We start from the raw sequence: 7,491 nt of genomic DNA on the forward strand, positions 1-7,491 counted from the left end.
TACAGTATGAATGGAACACAAAGAAAGGGCGTCCCTTTGCTCAGCCTCATCTGCACATGTCGACAAACAAAGGCAAAAGTGTCACGGTATTGAATTTGGGGTTACCAAAACATTTTAGTGAGTAGGTGATTTTTGTTTTGTTTTGTTTGGAGACACAGTCACGCTCTGTCACCCAGGCTGGAGTGCAGTGGCGCGATCTTGGCTCACTGCAGCCTCCACCCCACAGGTTCAAGTGATTCTTTTGCCTCAGCCTCCTGAGTAGCTGGGATGACAGGTGCACACCACCACACCCGGCTAATTTTGTATTTTTAGTAGAGACGGGGTTTCTCCATGTTGGTCAGGCTGGTCTCGAACTCCTGACCTCAGGTGATTCACCCGTCTCTGCCTCTCAAAGTGCTGAAATCACAGGTGTGAGCCACCGCACCTGGCTGTGAGTAGGTGATTTTGTAAATACAGAATCTCCCAACCATGAGAATTGACTGTTTTTTAATCTCCTTATTTACAGACTTTGTTTCATTATATTTTTAGGTGTGTGTGTCTTCAAAGCAGCACGTACTTTTATTTAAATGTGCACTGACAGTCTCTGCATTTTAATTGAAGCATTTAGGTGATTTACGTTTAATGGAATCGTGGAGGTCTTGGAGGTTCAGTCCAACATTATAGTCTGGCAAAATAAATAAACAAGCAAGAAGAACCCTGCTGAAAGATGGAGTGAAAGAAGTGGGGTTTAGGAACTGGGTATTTGATGGGCACTGAAGGTAGGTTCTTGTTGAAAGGAAGGATTTCAGTGTGTGTGTGTGTGTACACGACTGCATGTGTACGTAAGATGTGTGATGATGTGTTTGCATGCATGCACCTGCACTTGTAAGCGCTGTGAGCATGGACATGTGTGTGCATGTGTGAGAGGTGTGTGTGTTTGTGTGTGTAAGAGAGACGTACATGTGTATGTGTGCTCATGCATGTGCGTGTGAGTCTCTGTGTCTGTTTAATGAGCACGGACAGTGATGCAATCTCAGACCACACTCAAGGTGGTCCCCTTGCATCCTGAGATGGTCAGGTATCATCTGGTAAAAGGGTCATGGTAGCAGTAAATTAGATTCATGCTACAGGTGAGCAGCTGATGCAGAGTGGTGATGGGAACACGTCTACAGTCCTCTGTATTGGGGGAAGGAAGGACGGTGCCTCTAGAGATACTCAGCCCAAAAAAATAACAACCTCCCAGGCAAGAGGGAACTAGGCAAGAATGTGATGACGCACGCCTTCCAATACGTAAAAGTCTACCATGAGAAAATCTGATTCTCTCTGCTCTTAATACACCAAAGCACGAGGTAAACCGTGACGCACTCCGGGAGACCAATTTCAGGTTAATATGGAAGAAGTGACGTCTCAGTGCCAAGGTTGTGTGAGGGTAAAGTGGCTTTTCATGAGAAGCCGAGTTTCCTTCCGCTGGACATCCCTAAGCGTCCCCTGGAGTCCCACCCGGAGAAAACCAAAGGCAGGTTCCAACCAAGGGTCAGATGCTGTGGGCTTCAAAACCCTGCATGTCCCTGGTAAGTCTTGGAGTCCGTAAGACGTCAGGGGGCTGCCGCCTGGGCCAGCTTCCTCTCTGCCTGTCCAAGGATGCCAAATGAATCACTCCAACATGGAAAATGCATCTTTGCATCAGTGTGGGCCACAGAACATCTCCAGTGGAAAGAAAAACCTCATCATCCCAGGCAGGGACTTGGCACACACACCCTACCGTGAATGTTTGGACAATATTGTCTTAACCTCCATTCCCACGTTATACATAACTCGTCCCCAGTGGACATAAAACCGTTCGTAACAATGCAAAAAATGCTTATTCTCGTAGCCCAATTGCAGTCAAAAAAAAAAAAAAAAAGTATCCTGAAAGATTGAATTTTCTTTTCTTATGATACATTCAGAAGTGCGGTCCAGAATAATCAAGCCGTATTATTTTCCATAAACGTCTGCATTTTTTTTTTTTTCTGGGAAAACCCCAAGGGTCCTCTACGCTGAATGCAAAGCTGGGTCTAGCTTGAGATTTGGCAAAAAGCCGTTTAACGCAGAAAGGGCCAAGCGGCAGGGGATCCTCAGGTCCCACCACAAATGGCTCAGCGCAATTTAGAGGACGAGAGGGAAGCCTTTTGTAATTTCAATGAAGGATTAAGAAAATGTAATAGCAATTGCCAGGTGGGAAAAATATTCTTTTTTTTTTTTTTTTGTTCTTTCAAAAATCAGTCAAGAGGAGTTTAGAAACGAGAAGAGATTGGAGGGAGAAGGGTTGTTTATTTAATTTTTGTTTCGTTTGGCCTTTAAGAGGGATTCTCACTGTGTCGCCCAGGCTGGAGTGCAACCTTGGCTCGCTGCAACCTCTGCCTCCCAGGCTCAGGTGATTCTCCTGCCTCAGCCTCCCGAGTAGCTGGGATTACAGGCACCCGCCACCATACCCAGCTAATGTTCATTGTTTCAGTAGAGACGGAGTTTCACCGTGTTGGCCAGGCTGGTTTCGAACTCCTGACCTCAAGTGATCCACCTGTCTCGGCCTCCCAAAGTGCTGGGATTACTGGCCTGAGCCACCGTGCCTGGCCTTACTTAATTTTTTATTTTATTTTATTTTATTATTTTATTTGGTTCTATTATACTTTAAGTTCTAGGGTGCACGTGCACAACGTGCAGGTTTGTTACATACGTATCCATGTGCCATGTTGGTGTATCCTGAGCTTGCAGCACACTGGTCTTTGGGGGCACATAGTCATCATAAGGAATAATTTTTAAAGTTTTTTTTTTTTAATTTATCAATAATGATGGGTACATAATAGTTGTATATATTTATGGGATTTGTGTGCTTTTTTTTTTTTTTTTTTTTGAGACAGAGTCTCACTCTGTTGCCCAGGCTGGAGTGCAGTGGCACGATCTTGGCTCACGGCAACCTCCGCCTCCCGGGTTCAACCGATTCTCCTGCCTCAGCCTCCTGAGTAGCTGGGATTATAGGCGCCTGCCACTGCGCCCAGCTAATTTTTATATTTTTAGTAGAGACAGGGTTTCACCATCTTGGCCAGGCTGGTTTTGAACTCCTGACCTTGTGATCCACCTGTCTCAGCCTCCCAAAGTGCTGGGATTAGAGGTTTGAGCCACTGCACCCAGCCACATGTGCTGTTTTGACACAAGCATACAATGTATCATGATCAAACCACCATAACTGGGATATTTACCATGTCAAGCATTTATCATTTCATTGTGTGAGAAGCATTTATCATTTTATTTCATGACGTCAATTCCACTGTTTTCGTTATCGTAAAACATACAATCAGTTGTCGTTAAGTAGAGTCATCTTATTGTGTGCTACCAAATAAGAGATCCTTGTTATTCTACCTAACCTCATTTTTAATTTTTTAAAATTATACTTGGAGTTCTGGGGTACAGGTGCAGAAAGTGCAGGTTGGTTACACAGGTGTACACGTGCCACAGGGGTTCGCTGCACCCATCAGCCCATCATCTACATTAGGTATTTCTCCTAATGCTCTCCCTCCCCCTGCCCCACAACCTCTACAAGCTCTGGTGTGTGATGTTCCCCTCCCTGTGTCCATGTGTTCTCATTGTTCAGCTCCCACTTATGAGTGAGAACATGCGGTGTTTGGTTTTCTGTTCCTGTGTGAGTTTGCTGAGAAGGATGGTTTCCAGCTTCATCCATGTCCCTGCAAAGGACAGGAACTCATCCTTTTTCATGGCTGCATAGTATTCCATGGTGTCTATGTGCCACATTTTCTTCATCCAGTCTATCATCGATGGGCATTTGGGTTGGTTCCAAGTCTAGGTTTTAAGCCCCACATGCATTAGGTATGTGTCTTAACGCTCTCCCTCCCCTAGCCCCCACCCCCCGACAGGCCCCGGTGTGTGATGTTCCCCTCCCTGTGTCCGTGTGTTCTCATTGTTCACCTCCCACTTATGAGTGAGAACATGCGGTGTTTGGTTTTCTGTTCTTGTGTGAGTTTGCTGAGAAGGATGGTTTCCAGCTTCACTCATGTCCCTCCAAAGGACAGGAACTCATCCTTTTTCATGGCTGCGTAGTATTCCATGGTGTCTGTGCCACATTTTCTTCATCCAGTCTATCATCGATGGACATTTGGGTTGGTTCCAAGTCTAGGTTTTAAGCCCCACATGCATTAGGTATGTGTCTTAATGCTCTCCCTCCCCTAGCCCCCACCCCCCGACAGGCCCCGGTGTGTGATGTTCCCCTCCCTGTGTCCATGTGTTCTCATTGTTCACCTCCCACTGATGAGTGAGAACATGCGGTGTTTGGTTTTCTGTTCTTGTGTGAGTTTGCTGAGAAGGATGGTTTCCAGCTTCATCCACGTCCCTGCAAAGGACAGGAACTCATCCTTTTTCATGGCTGCGTAGTATTCCATGCCCTGTGTGTGCCACATTTTCTTTATCCAGTCAATCATAGCAGTGTATATAGATATGGGGTATAAGGATATTTTTGTCCCCATTACCATCTCTACTATTTCCTTCCTCCCTGCTCCTGTTCTCAGCCTTCGGTCACCATCCTCCTCCTCTCCCTGTCCCTGAGTTTAATTTTTTTGTTTAATTTTTAGCTCCCACACACGCGTGAGAACATGAAAAATGTGTCTCTCTGTGCCTGCTTATTTCACTGAACATAGTGACCTCCTCTTCCATCCATGTTGCAAATGACAGGATCTCATTATTTTTTTAGATGGAGTTTTGCTGTTGTTGCTTGGGCTGGAGTGCAACGGCTCAATCTGAGCTCACCGCAGCCTCCACCTCCCGAGTTCAAGCAACTCTCCTGCCTCAGCCTCCCGAGTAACTGGGATTACTGGCACCCACCACAGTGCCTAATTTCATCTTTTTTTTTTTTTTTTTTTTTTAGTAGAGATGGGGTTTCTACATGTTGGTCAGGCTGGTCTCGAACTCCCAACCTCAAGTGATCCGCCTGCCTCAGCCTCCCAAAGTGCTGAGATAACAGGTGTGAGCCACCACACCTGGCCAGGATCTCATTCTTTTTTTTTTTTTTTTTCAGCTGAATACTATTTCCTTGTGATTGACAACTAAGAATTGTATATATTTCTAGGGCAGCATGCAATGTTTTAATATATGCATATGTTATGGAATGATTAGATCACGTTCCTTAACCAATGCATCACCTCACATCACGTATCCTTTTTGGGAAGTGAGAGCATTTAAAATCGACTCATTCAGCAATTTCGAAAGACATCATATGTTATTATTAACTAGGAGAATGAGAAAGAAGAAACGGACGAGAAGATTTCAGGGAAGCAGCAAACATAGCTGAAACTAACATCATTGACAGATTATCAGAAACTACGACTCTGGCCAGGCGTGTTAGCCCACGTCTGTAATCCCAGCACTTCAGGAGGCTGAGGTGGGTGGATCACCTGAGGTCAGGAGTTCAAGACCAGCCTGGCCAACATGGTGAAACCTCATCTCTACTAAAAATACAAAAATTAGCTGCACATGATCATGCACACCTGTAGTCCCAGCTACTCAGCAGGCTGAGGCAGGAGAATTCGCTTGAAGCCGGGAGGTGGAGGTTGCAGTGAGCAGAGATCACGCCACTGCACTCCAGCCTGGGCAACAGAGTGAGACTCCATCTCAAAAAAAAAAAAAAATAGAAACTGCAAGTTTAAACAAAACGACTTACTGTATAACCAATTTTACCATAGGCCATTGATATAAACAAGAGTTAAATTCCTACAGCATACAATAAGTCCTTTTGCTTATAGTTGCTGCTTTCAAGAACTTATTTGTGATATTAAGTGAGAAGTTACTGTATATGGAAATTATGTATTTATTATACCTTTTGTATACATATTATATATTGTGTATATCCATATGTCTTTAAATAAATGTATATACATGTTTCTGTATCTAACAATGTCTATTATATGTATTTTATACATATGTCTATATCTATTTAAATATACATATGTATCCTTTAGGTTGGTGCAAAAGTTAATGGCCAAAAACTCAAGTTACTTTTGCACTAGCTTAATATTTATATATAATTTTTATTGAGGTTTTTTGGTGATATTAAGTGAGAAGTTACTGTATATGGTAATTGTATATTTATTATACCTTTTGCATACATATTATATATTGTGTATATCCACATGTCTAAGTAAATGTATATATATGTTTCTGTATCTAATGATGTCTATTACATGTATTTTATACATGTGTGTATGAGTATCTATTTAAATACACATATGTATCAATTAGGTTGGTGCAAAAGTTAGTGGCAAAAACTGAAATTACTTTTGCACTGGCCTAATATTTATACATAATTTTTGTTTAGGTTTTTTGTGATGTTAAGTGAGAAGTTACTGTATATGGAAATTATGTATTTATTATACCTTTTGTATACATATTATATATTGTGTATATCCATATGTCTTTAAGTAAATGTATATATATGTTTCTGTATCTAATGTCTATTACATGTATTTTATACGTGTGTGTATCTATTTAAATATACATATGTATCCATTAGGTTGGTGCAAAAGTTAATGGCAAAAACTCAAATTACTTTCCACTGACCTAATATTTATATATAATTTTTATTTAGGTTTTTTTGTGATATTAAGTGAGAAATTACTGTATATGGAAATTCTATATTTATTATACCTTCTTATATATTGTATATTGTGTATATCCATATGTCTTTAAATAAATGTATATATATGTTTCTGTATCTAATGATGTCTATTACATGTATTTTATACGTGTGTGTATCTATTTAAATATACATATGTATCCTTTAGGTTGGTGCAAAAGTTAATGGCAAAAACTCAAATTACTTTTGCACTGACCTAATATTTATATATAATTTTTATTTAGTTTTTTTGTGATATTAAGTGAGAAATTACTGTATATGGAAATTCTATATTTATTATACCTTCTTATATATTGTATATTGTGTATATCCATATGTCTTTAAATAAATGTATATATATGTTTCTGTATCTAACAATGTCTATTACATGTATTTTATATATGTCTGTATCTATTTAAATATACATATGTATCCATTAGGTTGGTACAAAAGTTAATGGCAAAAACTCAAATTACTTTTTCACTGACCTAATATTTATATACATTTTTATTTAGGTTTTAATTCTATTGATACAGATTTTATTATATTGATCATTGATATAGATTTCCTGTATTTACAGACATCGCCATGTACACATATATCTTTTAGATTCGTATATGTATATTATAGACATACGTATGCTTTTCTATGTACATGCATATCTTTTTACACACATCTCTGGAAATACGCTTCTTTTAACATTAAGTGAGCAGATGATGAAAAAAAAACTGTTTAAAAAGAAACCTGAGCCACTTTTTTTTTTTTCTTCTTCTTCCTTCTGAGTTGGACTACACGTGTTTCAGTAACAGGGTGCTTTGAAAAAAAGATATTTTTGAAAAGTTGCGGTTCGTCTGGCT

Source organism: Macaca nemestrina, chromosome Y (assembly GCF_043159975.1).
Source record: "Macaca nemestrina isolate mMacNem1 chromosome Y, mMacNem.hap1, whole genome shotgun sequence".
NCBI classification, from domain to species: domain Eukaryota; kingdom Metazoa; phylum Chordata; class Mammalia; order Primates; family Cercopithecidae; genus Macaca; species Macaca nemestrina.